At 49.3% G+C, this 17,233-nt stretch overlaps 1 protein-coding gene across 2 annotated transcripts in view; it reads right to left on the bottom strand.

Moving 5' to 3' along the window:
- Window positions 1–17,233, bottom strand: part of ASTN1 (astrotactin 1) — a 270,174-nt gene that overhangs the window by 109,041 nt on the left and 143,900 nt on the right. The window lies entirely within an intron of this gene.

The following is a 17,233-nucleotide window of genomic DNA, read 5'->3' as shown; positions in this document are numbered from 1 at the left end:
CCCATCACCAAGGGAAACTGCGCGAGTGCCCTACCCTGGGCCAGTGGGGACTCTCTCAGGGTGTCCTCTGGCCAGGGCCAGAGCCACCGCCCCACCTGCAACAGTACTCTGGTTGTCAGTGGAGTTATTTCAGGATGACACTGGTTCCTCTGCTGTGCCGGTCTCAGTCCCTCTTCGGGGTGCTCCCCCCTCACCTTCCATTTATCTCGACTTTTCACTTATTCATTCAACAGACTATATTTATAGTCAATCTACAACTTTCCTATAATCAACTCTCTTGTGTCCTGTACTTCCTGCCCATTACACATGGATCTCTGCCGAATGTAAATTTTCATCATAATGCTGATGGAAATACCTCACTTCCTCACTCAGGTTTGTCCCCTATTGGAGCCTCACCTGTGTGTGTGTGTGTGTGTGTGTGCGCGCGCGAGTGAAGTGGGGGCACAGGCTCCATTCATTCTAACACTGAGGATCTTCACGGAAGTTAATATCCCCATAAGAACCAGGGACTGGGAAGAACCAGCAGATAAACTGCGCTCCCTTCCACGGGCTGTTGGGAGGTACAGATTCCCATACTGTCTATGCTGCAACCTGTGTCCAAAAACTGGCTTTCTGCACACGGTGGCCAGCTTACGAACGCATCACCTGCCTTTGCTCTCCTCCCTTCCCTGTCTCAACTGTCTTTCCCCCTCACTCTTGCTGCCCTGGAATTGTAGCTTCCTCACAAACCTTAGTATATAAGCTTTGTTTCTAGGGTGCTCTGGCTAGTATAGTCTCTGTCCTTCACTTTCTTCAACTGTAACATAAGGGTGGGTAGTAACAGGACCTACTTCATGCAGTTGTGCAGATTCAACCAGTTAATATGAAGTGCTCTGAACAGTGCCTAGCACATAATAAGCCCTACGTGATTGCTGGCCGTTATTATTCATGTCTTTTTTTCCCAAGCACTTAACAACCCCTGAGACATGGAAGGTAAATGTTTCTCAAATGAATGAACGATGGATGTACCCTACTTTAGTGGCACTTGGGAGATAGATGAGGGAATTCAGGAAAGAACATCATGCCAGATTAAGAAGCTGACTTCTCTTCTGTGGACACAGAGACCCGAGCACCAGAAAACACACTGAGAAACTCATGGATAGGCTAGCATAGAACTGCACATATCACCCCGCATGCAACCACCACTTATTTATTCAAAAAACATGTATTCGGTGCTTAATACTGAATGTGACGGGGCAATGCCATATGGTTACCAAGATGAACTTGAACTTGAACTTGCAACCAGCTAGGACAGGAGGGGCAGAGGCGGATACATGAGCAGATGGTCACAGAGGTCTCAGATCATTTCAGCTACAGTGTGAAAAGAGTGCAGAGACACGCAGGGGTCACGGGATCACAGAAAAGGGCCACTGTGTAAAGACTAGGTAGCACCAGCCATTTATCTTGGAGGGGCTACCTGAGTGCAGACTGAAACAGTAAGTAGGTGGGGAAGAGCCGGACGACTATGGAGTGGGCTAGGGACGACCATTCCGGACGCCGCACACCCTACAACCAAATGGGCAGACACGTGGAGTACAGCATGGAGCGCACATGGGCTGTGCTACTGATTAGATGTCACTGCAACATAAAATTCCGGGAAAAGAGTGATGGGAGATGATGGGGCTGAAAGCATTGGCAGGAACCAAGTCAGAAAGAACCTACAGGCCAACCGAGAAAGCTTCAATCTTACTCTTTGGGGCCACAAGTTTCACTGTGAGCTTTCGGCCGTATGTAAAATAAACAGCTCTTCTGCACAGACCTCTTTGGTGCCTGGAGGGAAAAGGGAAGAATGGGAGGACAGGTCAGGGGGGCACGGAGCCAGGTGAGGAGCCTAGCGTGTGGACCAGGTGAGGGATAAAGTGCTGGCCTGAGAGAGTGGCGGAGTGGACGGGACTCCGTGTGTGAGGGCCAGTGTGATAAACGTCGTGGCAGAGGAGAGCAGGTGCTCGATGCCGGCAGCCACTCAGGGCACCCCTTGGTTCCTAGCAAGTGCCCCCAGAGATCTGGCCTCAACACGCCCTTTAAGAATCCCACAACGGTGCTCCACCAGCTGGCCTTTGGAAACGGAGCAGGTCAGTCTGGTCTGAGTCCTAGGATTTCGGCGCTAAAACCTAAGGCCCAGGTTCCTGCCGAAGTCTAAAATCCGGGTCTAAGGAAGTGGCTTTGCTCAACATCATTTCATTTACCGTAGTCACCGAACTTCCAAGGGATCAAGACACTGAAAATCGGAAATAAAGCGGGTGCCCAGGTAAATGGCAAATAAGAGGCAAGACCAGGATGAAAAATCTAGGTTCGTCTGATTCAAGCCTAAATTTTCTGTCTCTCTGACTCCTCATCTTACACACACCCACCCACCCACACACACACACACACACACACACACAGAAAATGTTAACTCCACAGCAGCTTGCTCAGAGTCATTAGCAAGTACATTCCCAGTATCTAGGCCTAAGGGACTCTTCCTTTCCTTTCCCAATCCCCATTCCACAGCACCTCAGATTACCAACTGGAGCCTTAACCATGTCCTACATTCTGTACCCCTGGCCCTAGCAAGTTTAATTGCTAAATTGGCTGCCACTGAAAGAATGGAGAGAGGTTTTGCGGTAGCACCACCGGCCCTCTCCCTGGGCTTCAGTTCAAAGGAATCACGGTTCAGGACCAGAGGAGAGAACCGCGGACTTAATGCACTTGTAGGCTCTCCTCCCTCTCCCTCTCCATCCTCTGGTGCACAAGGGCTCAGCAGGGGTTGCTGGGAAACAGAGTCTTTGATGATGTACTCTCCCTGCTGTGAAGACTAATGACTTCAAAGAGGGCATCCTGACATGCTAGGGGCTTTCGTGGAAAATCTGAGGGCAGCGTAATTAAGCAAGAGACTTGAGCTTGGGCTGGCGCTTTCCACAACAGCCTCCTCTGCCTGGTGGAAAGCATGGTTTGGGGAAGGGGGAGACGAAGCTTTTGAAGAGCAGAAGATTGTCTTCAGGATTACCTACTTTGATGCTCACAGAGAGAAAGACAAGAGTAAAAAGCCAACCCAACCAAAAAACGCCCAGGCTGCCCAGGACTGCTGGCCAGCGGTCAAGGTGGAGACGGTTTAAATAATGGAGGCAGGACCTCTGTCCTGAAGAGCAACCCGACAGGTATTACGATGCCTCGTGCTGGATTCCCTGATTCTTGGAGGAAGGGCCATCGAGACCCACTGCCACTGGGTACAACCAGCCACCTTCCACGATCTAGACTCTGTCTCTCGCTTTCTGTGATTCCCATTTAACTCTCAGTACAACCCTCAGGGGCAGGTATTACTGTCCCCAATTCACAGGGGAGGAATGATGGCCCCGGAGACCTTCTTATGTCATTTGCCCAAGGGAAGTGGGAAGAGCCGGGAAGTGGTCGAGGCCGAATGTGGACTCACACCGTTGTACAGTTGTAACCACCATGTGCAGTGTGCAGTAAGCTCCTAATGAGCTGGGCCTTGCAGGCCTGTTTGGGGATAAATAGGGTGTCTGGCCCAGAGGAAGTCCTCTGTGGAGTGATGTGTTGTGAGTCGTGTCAAGACGTGCCCGCCTCTGGCCCAATATAAACAAACATCTGTTCTGTTGGTCTGTAACACTTGAAGTCTCACCAGTAGCAATGATTCCATTTTTATCGAGCGCCTAGTGTATGCAAGCACTGTGTACTTGAGAATGGGGCTCAGAATTGAGCCCTTGCTCCGAAAGTCTTAGGGACAGAAATAACACAAAATAACATAAGACTCAGAATCAACAAGGGGCTGAGATGAGTCTCGGACAGAAATAACACAAGGCCATGGACACAAGAGAGAGAGCTACGGGCCTGAGGCAGCCCGGAAGGGAAAGACATGGCTTCCCACTGGAGAGTTAGAGAAGGCTTTATGGAGAAGCAGATGTCTAGGCTGGACCTCGGAGAATGGATAGAATTAGTTAGGGGGCATGGTGCACCGCAGGGAAGACACCAGAGGGGAAGAAGTGTCCTGAGCAAACATGGGGTGAGGTAACAAAAAAGGTAAGTGTGGCCAAGGGTAGGCCATTCAATCAGGGTGGAAACCAGTGCTGGGGAGGGACCTATGCTGAGAGGCTCCCTGGAGGCCATACTTGTCCTCATGCATCACACGGGGAACCTGGGCACAGAGCCAGACTGCTGGGGTCATCTCGCCTCCTTCCGGCCCTACTGTGTGCTCTTCAGTGTTATCGGACCTGTCTGTGCCATGGCCCCATTGTGTGTGAGATGTGAGGAGGGGAAAATAGGAACACTCACAAAGCATTTACAAACCTATTATTACTGAAACAAGGTAATGGATACAAAGTACCCGAAAGAGTGCCTGGCCCCTAAGAGGAACCCATGATGCATTGATCCCCTCCCCATGCACCCAGGGAGCACCCCAAATCTCTCTCTGAATGTGCTTTGCTGATGCCTGGAGCAGTTCATTCCTCTTTCAAAGTGTAGGTGCTTCTAGGGCCTGGAAGGAAAAAACCCATAAAGTGGCCAACGGTGGAGAGTCAATCCATTAGGTCAATTCCCCGTAGCTGGAGGACCAGGGACTCGGGCTGGGCTGGGGGGCAATCCTGACCACCGTGCCTGCAGCCAGCCCAAACCCAGCTGTCTGTCTCCCAGCTGTCTGTCCATCAGAGGAGGGAGTGTGGGGGAGGGACAAGACGGAAGGAGGGGGCTTCTGCCCACCACGAGTCGGCCCACCCACAGAGCACACCACTTTCCTCATCAGGCAGCACCTTGGAGAGCTGAGTGCATGGGCTCCAGACAGATTGCCAAAGTCTGAGTCCCTTTCGGCAAGTGACCAAACTTCTCTGCACCTCAGTGTCGTCATCTGTATAAAGGGGGTGGCTTCAAAGAGTTGTGGTGAGACCAACACGTAGAGAGCTCTTAGAAACATGCCAGGCACTGCAAACTCTCAGTAACTACTGCCTATTGTTGTCACCTTTTCTTTCACTTATGGAGGGGGAACCTGTTGAAAATCCCATCATGAGAACTCCTGGTAAAGCAATACTTTAAACTGCATGAATGACCCCTCTCGACAGCGGCCAGAGCTGACCTCTGAAAATGCTTCCCTATTCTCTTGGCCCAGAAAACCCCACAAAATCAAACAAATCAGGAGGTTCAACTCTCCACGTTCATTTTAAGAAGACTCATGAAGCTGCCCGGGCCATCAAGGGTGCGGACATCCTAACAGCCACAGGGCATCCAAAGGATGTCACCTTACAGAAGCAGTATATGCCCTTCCGTCATTACAACGGTGGAGTCGGTGGGTGTGCCCAGGACAAACAGTGGGGCTGGACACAGAGTCAGTGGCCCCAAAAGAGTGCTGAGGTTTTGCTGCACATGCTTAAAAATGCAGAGAGGAATGCTGAACTTAAGGGTTTAGATTCAGAGTCTCTGGTCACAGAGCCCATCCCCGTGAACAAAGCTCCCAAGACGCAGCTCAAAGTTACAGGGTTCCCGGGTGGATCCCCCCACACGTGAGCTCTCCCCGCAGCATTGAGATGATCCCACTGGGAAAGAGCAGATGGCTCCTAACCCAGGGGAGGAGGCGCACGGAAGAAAAAGACATCGCAGAAGAAACTGAAGAAACCAAAACGGGTGGCCGGGGAGTAAATTCAGCATGGAATAAATGCTAATAAAAGTAAAAGCAGGACATGAAACTGCATGAACTAAAGGAAATGGTGACCTAAGAGCCACATGGAAAGTGTGGAGGCAAATTTTTAACAGCTTTGAGCTCCTTTAGGAAAGAGAATGGATCGATATTTCTAAAAAATAAGATTGCAAAGATGCCTAAGAACTAGAATGAATCCCCTGACGAGGAGGAGTCCCAGGCTCAGCTCCTGACCATTGCTGACGGCTGTCCAGTCTAGTCAGAAGAGGGAGCCGCAGGAGTTGCCCACCTTGGTTCCAGAAAGGAATTCGTCCGCTGATTTAGACGATGTATTGAGCACCCTTTCTGAGCAAGACGCGTGACAAAATCTTTTTATCTGGACTAGATAGAAATACGTGGCTTGAATGATTGCACCTTTGGTGAATTCCTGTGTAGTGAACCAACGGAACCAACGAGTTTCATGTAAGGGGTCAAGGCCAACCTGCGGGAAGGTCTCTGACGGGTGCAGGGCTTAGTAGTGTTTTCTTTAACCATTTCCGTGGGTACTTGGAGGAGACTCTGAGGAGAAGTTCAGCAAGCTTACAGATACCATAAAGTGGGAGGGGCAGCGAATACACAGGACAGCAGAGTCAGGCTCCAAAGCTGCCCGTGGGCTAGGAGCAAGAATTTAATAGAGTTTTTACGTAAGACCTGAACTTAGGGTAAGACAACTGAATGCAAGCTTGAGTATACTTTCTTTTTGACAACAGTTCCTCTGAAAAAGATCTTTAGCTGGCCAACACCAGGGCTCTTTTCTTAAAGGGCCTACGACAAGCTTAGCTTAGAACTCGTTGACAGAAAATGCACTGGTTGAAGAAGCAGGCACGATAGGTCCTACAGGGTGATTTGGTCCGTCCTGGGCATCACCTGGGAGGTGTAATGCCCAACTAGGAAGATGCAGAAAACAGTAGGATCTGTCAGAAAGCTCTCAGTCTAAAGAAACGTTGAAGGGAATAGGTATATTCCAAAGAGGAGTGGGGAAGGGATTATCCCAGTTACCTGAAACACGAACGTGTCCCCAGCCCACACACAGTGACCCTGCTTATCCTCAGGCTCCGACCCGCGCTCAGCAGATGGGCACATTTTTCTAAGCCACACACACACACCACATAAGCTACCAGTTCTGAGCACAGAATATGCACATCAACAGATTCTTTGTTGTTCCAAAGGCCAGAGCTGCCCACAGAGGGGAAAGTGATAGGAAAACCCATTTTGGCTCAGCCTAAAGAACCATCTATAGTCTGCATTACAACAACGGAGTAGCTGCCTCTTCAAAGAATCTAGCCCTTGTCCCTGAGAGTGTTCAGTGGTGGTTGGGGGCGGGGCATCTGCTAAAGAGGCTGCAGGAGGGGTTTTTACACCAGGTGTGGAGTTACCACCTTGAGGGGGGCTTCCTGCTTGCTCGCTCAGAGTGTGTACAACGGTCAGTGATTCCACTAATACTCTTACTGACGTTGGGGAGGTGATTCACCACACTCAGGAATCTAAAGGTCCAGTGACCAGAAAACAGAGGTCAACGGAAGTCCTGCCCAAGAATGGATGTATGTCTTCATTTATTCACCAAACATCTGTTGAGACCTACTATGCGCCAGGGAGTGTGTTCGGGTGTGACAATGCAATTATACATAAGACACTGCCTGTGCCCTCATGGAAATTACACGCTAGAGGTGAGTTATTCTAAACCCGTCTTGTCAAACTGGGGTTAAGATCACATCCCTGGGTGGCCGTTCAGAGAATGTAAATGAGGCTGTGGCCGATGCAGAAATCATCAGCAGGACACTGAATGCCACCGAGTACTGAGTGCTTACGTAGTTTATGTGACACTATTGAATACATGTTCTATTTGGGTTTCCTTCATAATTCTTATAACAATTCTATGAAGTGGATACTATCATTATTTTTACTGATGAGGAAATCGAAGCTCAAAAAATATTATGAAGCTCACCATGGCCGGGTGGCTCAGGCAGTTGGAGCATCATCCTGCACACCACATGCTTGCAGGTTCAATCCCCAGTCAGGGCACATACCTGGGTTGTGGGTTTGATCCCTGGACAGGGTGCATAGTGGAGGCGAACGATTGATGTTTCTCTCTCACATTGATTTTTTGTTTCTCTTTCTCCCTTCCTCTCTCTCTAAAATTCAATATATATATATCCTTGGGTGAGGACTAAAAAGTAAAAAAAACGTTACGAAGTTAGCGAAAACTACAGTGCTCTTTTAGGCAGAAGAGATGAGACAGTGTTAAGCTTTGAGCCCAAGTCCATCCGCCAACCACTCTGTGCTGTTCCCAGGATGCACTGCTGTCTCCCACACATGTAAACATGTGGGCAGGTGAACATTAATCCTCTTAGAAGTGAGGTGTCCACAGCCTCCGGGCTAGGATGAAATAGTCTGACCAAGGCTATTAAGTGAAGCCTGGTTAACGACATCCAGAAAGACCTCTGATCACATCCCAGACTGCCGCCTCCCTCAGCGAGTAGCTTGGGGACGATGGATGGCCCCATCCTCCATATGGGGCGATGTCCCTCCTGACCCACTGGCCAAGGGCAAGGATCTGCCAAGGTGTTTTATTCTCACACATCTGTACCAGCCAATAGGCAAATGCAACCCTGCCAAGGATCCACAGTGAAGCCTGGGTCACGCCCTCTGCCCCAGCGGACCATCCTGATGTGAACCCGAGGACATGAGTTCCCACCAGCCACAGCGCCAGCCCCCCCACAGACGGTTACCAGCCTGGGGCTCCCGGGATGAGTCTACTTTTTTTTTTTTTTAACCTGGGCAGCAGCCAATGGCACTGTGTTTAGGGCCTCCACCCAGGTCCCTCCGGTGACTTGTCACCTTCCCTGGGCCTCTGCCTCATTCTGAAAGAGATGCTCAACTACACCCGACAGGCCTGTCATTGTTTTAATCTAGGCATCCGCTCACGGATCCCCTGCCCCCAGAGCTGCGAGGCTGAATTGCAGCTGTTCTCCTGCGTTCATTTTGAGACTCAGAGCAGTCGCCCTTGAGGGGTTGTGCAAAAGGAAGTTCCCTTTCGGGACCAAAATCCCCTTTTCTTGCCTAAGAGACTCTCAAAATCGCTGCACTACTCAGTAGATTTACCTATAAAGTAAGGACAATAATAGTTTCTACTTCAGAGTATTAAGAATCAATTGGTCGGTACATGGAAAGTACTTACAAGAGTGGCTGGGGCATCCGAAGGACTGCGTAAGTATCAGCTATTATTATTACTGATGTTAATATCAGCACCGTTACTGCTGCACTTGAAGCGCGGAGCGTGGGGAGTGCCATTGCACTGGGCGTGCTAAGTACCCAGGCTCACTGATGTTAACTGCATCCGGGCAGGCTTCTCCTGGGGTGGCCTGCATTCCCATTGTCACTGTCCCGCAGTGGTGAGCACTGACTCCATTTACAGTCACCTTCTCATGTGATTACAAACAAGGGGGTCCCAGTGGTACTTGAGGATGAGAGGGGGGGTCCATGCTGGGAACTGGGGTCTGGGAAGCCCCTGGGGACCCTCCACGTCCCCACAGGATTGCGCTGGCGTGACACTGGGGCCTGTGAGCAGTGGCTCAGGGCCTCCTGTCCCCATCCTGCGCAGCAGAAATCTGGGCACCCTCCTGCCTCCCAGGGTCTTAGACCCAAAGGCCAACCGTGACCGGAAAGCCTGGTTTGGGCTATACCTCCTCTCCAGTCAACAGTGGTCTTCTCCGTGCAGAAGACCTTGTGAAAAGGTGAATAAACCTGGAGAGAAGGAGACTGTGAAGGAGGGAACAGTTCACTCCAGAGGTGAAGCTGCACCTGCGGTGTAATGAAGAGAGCCCAGCTGCTGGCATCAGCCTGTCCTCCACTCTGTGACTCTGGTCCCCTTCCTACTGAGCCTCAAACAATAACAGGTACCTTTCCCAGAACATATACATGCATATGTACACGTGTGTGTACATACAGATGACAAAGCAAGAGCTACAACAACATGCTACACTTTTTGTTAAAAAATTTTGTCCCTAAACAAAACAAATGTTCAGAATGCATTCTCTCCAGGGGATGGCACTCCGGGTGGCTTGGTTTTCTTCTTTTTACTGCTGTTTCCTTTCTTTTTCTATATTTCCTACCAACTACATGAATTGCTTTTACAGAAAGAAAAATGATAAAATTAAAAAACAAAATGTGCAAAGACAAAATGTTTGCTCTCCCATTTCTGAAGCCATATAATAAAGTTAAAATTAGGGGCGGATAATTATAGGATGAACATTTGAACTAGAATCCAAAATGCTTACGTAGGAAGAATAAACCTTAGGGTTACTTTCACAGAAACTGTTCTCGCAGAGGTGGCATGGGGCGTAAGCCACGCACTGCTCGGCTCTTCACTGGTTTGCGTGGCTTTCATCGAGATCAGTGATGATATTAAGAAGAAAACCACTGAGCCCAGCCTTACGTGCCTAACAAATGACAGCTATTAATCTGCACTATGTGAGGGACCGCTCCCAGTCTTCAGAGACACTGAAGTTTTCCGGCATGAAAAATACGCTGAACATGCGGGGTGATGGCTCGGTGTTCATTCAGCCCTTCGTTACACAGAACTACAGACGTGTGCGTATCAGCGATTTGTCGTTGCTGTTTTTTACCTAAATGCCGACCTTGAACAACAGCCTTTCCTCCTCCTTCTACAATCAGGTTACAGTGGCAGGTTTTAAGTTAGACCTAAAGAGTAACTTCCCCATGGAAAAAGTTTCGAGAAAAACAACATACCACAAAGATACCTTTAAAAACTTCCTTCTTTGTCTTTTCCCCCAAATTTTGTGATAATGAAAGTAATGCATGCTCATTGCTAAAGTATAAAAGTGAACAGAAATATATACAGGATTGGGGGGAAGGTGGGAAGGAAGCAAAACTTTTAATGCATAGAAAAAGAAATCGGGAAGAAATATGCCAAAATGGTAATGGCAATTTTCCCTGAAAACAGAATAATGAGTGGATTTTTTTCCTATTCATTTTAAAGGAAAAATGATAAATAGCCAAGCTCTCCAAAGCCGGGGCGAGTGACAGCCCTCTCGGGCCTAGTATTCTTAGACTGAAGCCCAAGGAGGCTGACGGTCCAGGCAGCACTGCTCGTGGAAATGCCCACGCATTCGGTAGCATATATGAATTCAGGGCACTATCTGGAAAGCATGGGCAAGACATAAAACATTCATTTTTGTAAAATTGAAACAATTTATCTTCCATTCTTGAGCAGATGGGAGGGTAAATTGAGGTTGATTTTTTTTTCGCCCTGGCGGCCATGCTGCAGGAAATAGGAGCGTTCCCGCCCCCAGCACTGTTTAAAATAAGTCCCTTGGGGCTGGGAGTGGACTCCTCAGAGAACACGGTGGTGCTCTTACCCACCCTGGGGGGGCGGGAAGTACTGGAGGGGGGGCTACAGATGCTTACCACTGGGGGAAGGGTCGGATGAAGATGTGTCCCCTCAGTCCCGGCGAAAGGAGGATGCAGAGAAGCAGATGGGGACCACGGAGTGTCCACCTCTCGTCTACAGCTGATCACGGATGTCCAGGGTGCCATACACTCTCCACACTGTGCTCTCTTTGAAACCTGAATTTACCCGACTGAGTTAGCTCCACTACCCACCTGTCACTACAAAAGCCTGGCCATCAGCTATGTGACCTTAAACCAGTGTCTTCACCTCTCTGGTCCTTGATTTCCCAATCAGTAAAATGCAAGGATCCTTTGTGATGTACTGTACTCAGCCACTAGGCAGCACACCGGTTCTTAGTTTCCTTGGAGGGGTGGTCCTCTGTAAGAGATGCCCTCCAGGGGGCCTGGGGACACCACCTCCTGCTTAGGAAGGGTCTTGAAGTCCGGCGGTGCTTCAGTCATTGGGAGGACCTTGTCAGATGCACAGATTGTGGGGCATGCCCCGAGACTATGAACTTAAAATCTATGGGGGTAGGTTGGAAACCAGTACTTTAAATAAGCTCCCCAGATGATTTTTAATTATCTGCTCCATGAACCGGCATCAGGGCGCCCCGGTTACCAGCAAGTCACATTTCTTAGGGCACATTTTGCTCATGTGTCATCCTGAGTGACCAGGAAGGTTAAGAGGGAGCAAAGGGCATTGCCAAAAATGGCAGAGCCAGGGCCAGCGCGAGCTCATCAAGTGTCTCTGTGCAAACCAGAGAAAGGCGCCCATCTGGACACCTGGATACAGGTAGCCTTTGTCAGGGTTTCCCGCCGCAGCGAGCAGGAGCTGGGTTCCAGCCCTCACTCGCCTTCCCAGCCAGACGTCTACCTGCTGGGGACGAAGTGTACCTCTGTGCCCAGCTGACTGACCACACACTGCTTATACAAATGGGTCAAGTCATGTTTTCCCCGGAAGCACCCCTGGGAACAAGGTGTGGCATTTCCCAAGCCAGCTGGGTGACCTGATCCTACTAAGAAGGGCTGAGGAGGTCCCTGTAGGTGAAGACCCACTTTCCAGCCCTAAGTTCCTGTCCCTTCACCCAGGGAGGGGTCAGATCCCTTCCTATGGGGCCATATTTCCGCTGAAATCAGGTTACAGCAGGGGCTTCTGGAGAAAGGAGGAACTGGGAACTTTAGGTTGCATTCCAAGAGCTTCCTTCTTTGATTTTGACATTGAAATTGGTGAAATAAAAGAAAGGCCCACTTCCATTAACTCCCGGGGGCAGAGGGGGGGGGGAGGTCAAGAGAAAGGGAGGGAAGGAAAGAAGAAAGAGAAATAAAGGGCCATATAAATACACTGGAAACTGTCATTGTGAATAAGTGAAGAATAATTAGAAAAAGTGGCACACGTATGCAGAGAGAGAGAGAGAGAGAGAGAGAGAGAGAGAGAGAGAGAGAGAGAGAGAGAGAGAGAAAAAAGGAGAACAAAACGAGCTGATGGGAAGATAACCCCATTTGTGCCTGGCATGGCAAGGACCAGAGCTGGGCTCAGACCATGAGATTGTGCTGTACGGTGGGAGGGGGGTGAGGGGGGCACGCCTGGAGACAAAAGGGCAGCGACAGGCTGGCCAGCAAATCCTGTCTGAGGGGCTGGAGCAAGGTGAATGGCATCAGGACCCGTGCGTGCGGGCAGGAAAATAAAAGCCAGATGATGAGCTGGAGACAGGCAAAGGACAGTCAGGAAATGTCACATGTCACACAGGACGGGCTGTCTGACTCCATCTGAGTCACTTCGGAAAAGACTTGGGGCAGGTCACAGGAGGCCAAACACTGCCCAGGACAAGGCCTGCAGCCAGAGCTCCAGCTGAGCATTCTAGTCACTACCCAGCATTTGCACTTTGATTGGAAGTCCCTGCTCATTTTCAGGGGCCAGGAGGAGCGAAGATGGGTTTGGGATCATTTTGAACAAACAGTGGAAACCGACCTCTGCTCCACCCCCAGGCAAAGGCGTCCGGGCCCTGGGGCGCTGGTCACTGCTCTGGGAGCAGTCCCTAGGGCCATGTCAGGGTGGCAGCACACAGGCACGCCCCTTACAATCACTTCCCCCTGGTCAAGCATGCATTCTGAGCAATGCAGAGACACTGAGGCCAACCATGACAAACATCTTCCTCAGTCTTGGGCAGATGAGAAAACCGAATTCTACAGTGTGGGGCATTTGCTCCTTATCCAGAGTCAGATTCCCTAAGCAGTCACTCCTTGGGGGGTGAGGAGCGGGGAGGAACTGCAGAAGCAGTACAGAAAGGTAAGCAGCTGGGACAATGGAAAGGTGGCAGTATGGGCTGTATATGTGTGCGTGTGTGTATGTGTGCGTGCGTGTGTGTATGTGTGCGTGTGTGTATGTGTGCACTAATCTGGAGACATCATGGTAAGTGTGTGGGCTCCGCAGCAGGCGGTGTAAGGAGGAGGCATCCTCGTGAGCAGGCCACCCCTGACAACAGCTTCTAACACCTTGGAGAAATACCTGTTCCTTTCCCACAGCAGGTCCCTCCCCTTCTCCTGAATTATCACTCCATCACCATCCTCAGCACTGAAATCGAGTGATATGTGATAGGTCTCTAGTGGGGAATCTCCTTGGAGTTGCCCTCTGTATCTGAGGCGCCAGAATAAGAAATCAGACCGTTATTTACTGGGAATCTTCACATGCATGAGTTTAATCTAATATTGGTGTTCTGGAAAATGTATCTGGGGGGGCCCTTGGGTACACTTCTAATTTAACCAAGAAACCACTTTTACAGCCTTTCTTAATATTCTCCAAAGTAGCTAAATAAATTTGTTTTTCCTCCTCTAATATTTTCATGTAAATCAATCTCTTGCCTCCTCCACTCTCGTTTATTGTTTTCGTTTCTCATCTGTGAAAATTTTCAATTTGTCCTTGGTGCCCTAGCCAACAGATATCAAGCAGACCCCAACCGAGCCCAGCTGTATCTATGGAGCGTGGCAATGGGAGGCTGAGGCGCCATCCACAACACTCCCGGGGTTAGACAGAGACGGTGGTGAAGCCTGGCGCTGGGGGGGGACCCTTCCATCCCCGCCCGCTGTGAGGCCACAGAGTCGCCGGCTGCTGTGGCAGGGAGTAATTTTGTTGCCAACCTCCACGACCAAGCTTGTAACCTCAAACATCCTATGTTCTTTTAGTATCTCATTAGAAATCTGTCAGCCATGACTTTGTTACATCTTTTTTTAGCCATTTTTCCTTTTGGTGAATAGAAGCTTCTCATGTAAAGAGTTCAGTGACTTTATTATCTGCCACCTGGGTCTTGCCACCTGGGGGAGCTCCAGGGACCGGCTTCCCCACCCAGACCCACACGCGGATGTCGCAATCAGCCTTGCTCCTCCTTGGCCATTTTTGGAAGAACCAGAGTCAGCCAAAAAAAAAAAAAAAAAAAAAGGTTGCGACCCCCTTGATTCACATGCCCTGTACGTAGGGTCCCCAGTTCTCTGTCATGCTTTGCTGTTTGGTCTTGAAAGCTTTGATCTACAGGGTAATTTTAGGACTATGCCTATGCTTTACTCACAGAGTCCAGATCAATAAAAGGTGAGATAGTCTCAGGAGGCTTTGTGTGTGTGGTATTTTTTTTTCTTTTTAGGATTATTTCACATTATTTTCAAGGGTTCAGAAATATAATGTGTAGTAAGGGAACGTCCCACCCAATACACAGACCCCTTGAAACCTCTCCCTCCTGCTAACCACTCTGGAGGCACATACGTGGAACGTTACTGTCCAAGAGCAAGACTTGTTGAGATCCCGTCCTGCTCTGCCCTCTCAGCCTCTTCTGTCTCTGTCAGCTGCACTTGTAAGTTAACACTGACCTATTTATATGCCATTCCTGGAAATACACGCTCCTCCCATCTCCGTGCCTCAATGAGAGCTGTTTCCCCTCTGCTTAGCATTACCTTTATTACCTGGGAAATAGGAGAGTTCAAAATCTTCTCCATGAAGCCCTAGTCCAGATTCTTAGATGACGCATAAGTCACCCCTTAAACTGTGAGCCCACAGACCTTTGCTCGCAACTGTACTAGTGTTCAGAATTCACTGCAATGTCATTTGCCCACTGATCTAGCTGGATGTTAGTTCTTCCAGGGAAGATACAGTATCGTTCTTCTTACAATCAGCAACCCAGCTGACCCCGGCAACAACGGGTAATGGAGTGAGTGAGTATGTGTTGTGTTGAAAACATGAACGAGAGAGTAAATGGCATGTACTGGTGGTGGGGGGTTCTGGAAACAAACCAGTATGTGTGCACACACCTACACACGTGTGCACACACCAACACACTCACGCACACACAGCCCCCACACGGGTCCGGGTAAACTAGAGCGCGAGTCAGAGGCTGGTACAGCTGTAACCCGTCTGCCTCACAGAATCACGCATTTGTAATTTTTTTGTGTTGGTGTCCTTGATCAATTTTCTTCCTTGTCTGAAAGTCAAGAATGCCTATTGCTACAGTCCTCCTGGTCCATTAACCTAGATTTTTCACAAGGGAATCCATTTTAACTATCTACTGGCCTAGGATTTGCCTGCTCTACTTCAAAAGAATGCCCAGCTATTTTAATGCATGCAATACAAGAATACCAAGTGACAAACATAAATACTCACACACACTGCTTACCTGCGCCTTCTGGAGCATTTAATGAGATATTCAGGAAAACGAGGCCCACCATTGATTTCTCCATAATACCCCAATACATATCATTAGTTGGCAATCTGTCAGGCAGTTATCAATTCAAGTGACAATCTTCACGTTTGAATCAATTTAGATGAATTTTGTAAGAATCATTCAAGGAAGCGCGGCATCGGGTCCCTGATTTAAATAAAGATGTATGACATCTTCCACTTTCCATCTATCTTGTCACTCTATGAGGAAAACGCAGTCGTCTGCCTGGCACTTTTTTATGTACATACAGTCGCATGCTGCTTATCACTCTTGGTTCCATTAACCTCAAGACACTCGCTTTCCCCCCCCCTCCTAACAGTTGCTCCATTATTATATTAGTGTCCAAAATGAGACCCGTAGACAGTGATGATCAGAGAATAATGGGAATTAGAGATGGAAATGACATATGAGGTCTCCTTGTCTGTTTCCTGGGGCTAATGTTCTTGTCAGTCAGTAACGCAGTATTTTTGCCTTACTTGAAATGACACCAACATGGGGCCTCCACCATTCATTCCCCTGGAGGCTCCTGTCTACATCCTAGGACTGTCTCTCCCCACAGCCAGAGGGAAGGGCCTTGTGCAGTGACCGAGTGAGGTCAGACCCATCCTCACATGACCTGTCTCCGAGGCAAGGGCTGGGGAGGCTTGAGTCTTTAAGACCCCAAATTCAATCACGGTGGACAGCCAGCGTGGACCCGTCAGGGCAAGAAGCGAAATGACATTTTCTTCAGCGGCAAGTTTGCAGGCTGAGAGATAGAGAGCTGGTTATCCATCATCCTCTACAGCATTTTACTCAGTGAGAATCACAGCCGAGATTCTCAGCCATCGCAGAAGCACAAACCCTGCCTCCCCGAAAGTACGCACACATTCCAGGGGTCAGAGACCAAGAGGCCATCTTTAGCAGACTCTGACGGACCTCGGTGAGCCGGGCCTCTGCCCTCCCTGCCAACCTCCCCAGAACAAGCCGCTTCGTATGCACCTCCCCTCCTGCAAACAGCTTCCTCTCAGGGCTGTGGGCGGCCTCTGATCCGATCTCAGATGCAGTGGAAATGCAGCCATCCCTCATTTTCATCAACAGAAAAATTTCATGGCACTCTGACTTCCCCAAGTTTTCTGACCCGTGACTCAGATTTCCTTTCTCTACCTTCATTCTCCCTTGTCCTTATCCCTCTACCTCAACCCGTTCCAGAACATTTGCCCTCTTCTAACGTCTGCGGGCATTTATCATGCTCTGACTTAGTCATCAGCTGGCCAAGTTCTCCGAGTTGAGTTCCAGCCCTTCATCGTAAATCACTCCCTTGAGCTCTTCAATCATTTTTATTGCTCTTCTCCAAACTCTCACCCATTTGTCTCCATATTTATGGCTCTGAGAGTCCAGAACTACATTCAATATTCTAGGCTCAGTCTCATCAGAATCAGACAGAGGG

This window comes from Desmodus rotundus, chromosome 12, assembly GCF_022682495.2.
Source record: "Desmodus rotundus isolate HL8 chromosome 12, HLdesRot8A.1, whole genome shotgun sequence".
Taxonomy (NCBI): Eukaryota; Metazoa; Chordata; class Mammalia; order Chiroptera; family Phyllostomidae; genus Desmodus; species Desmodus rotundus.
Note: the sequence above shows the minus strand (reverse complement) of the source record. Positions and strands in the feature narration are given on the sequence as shown.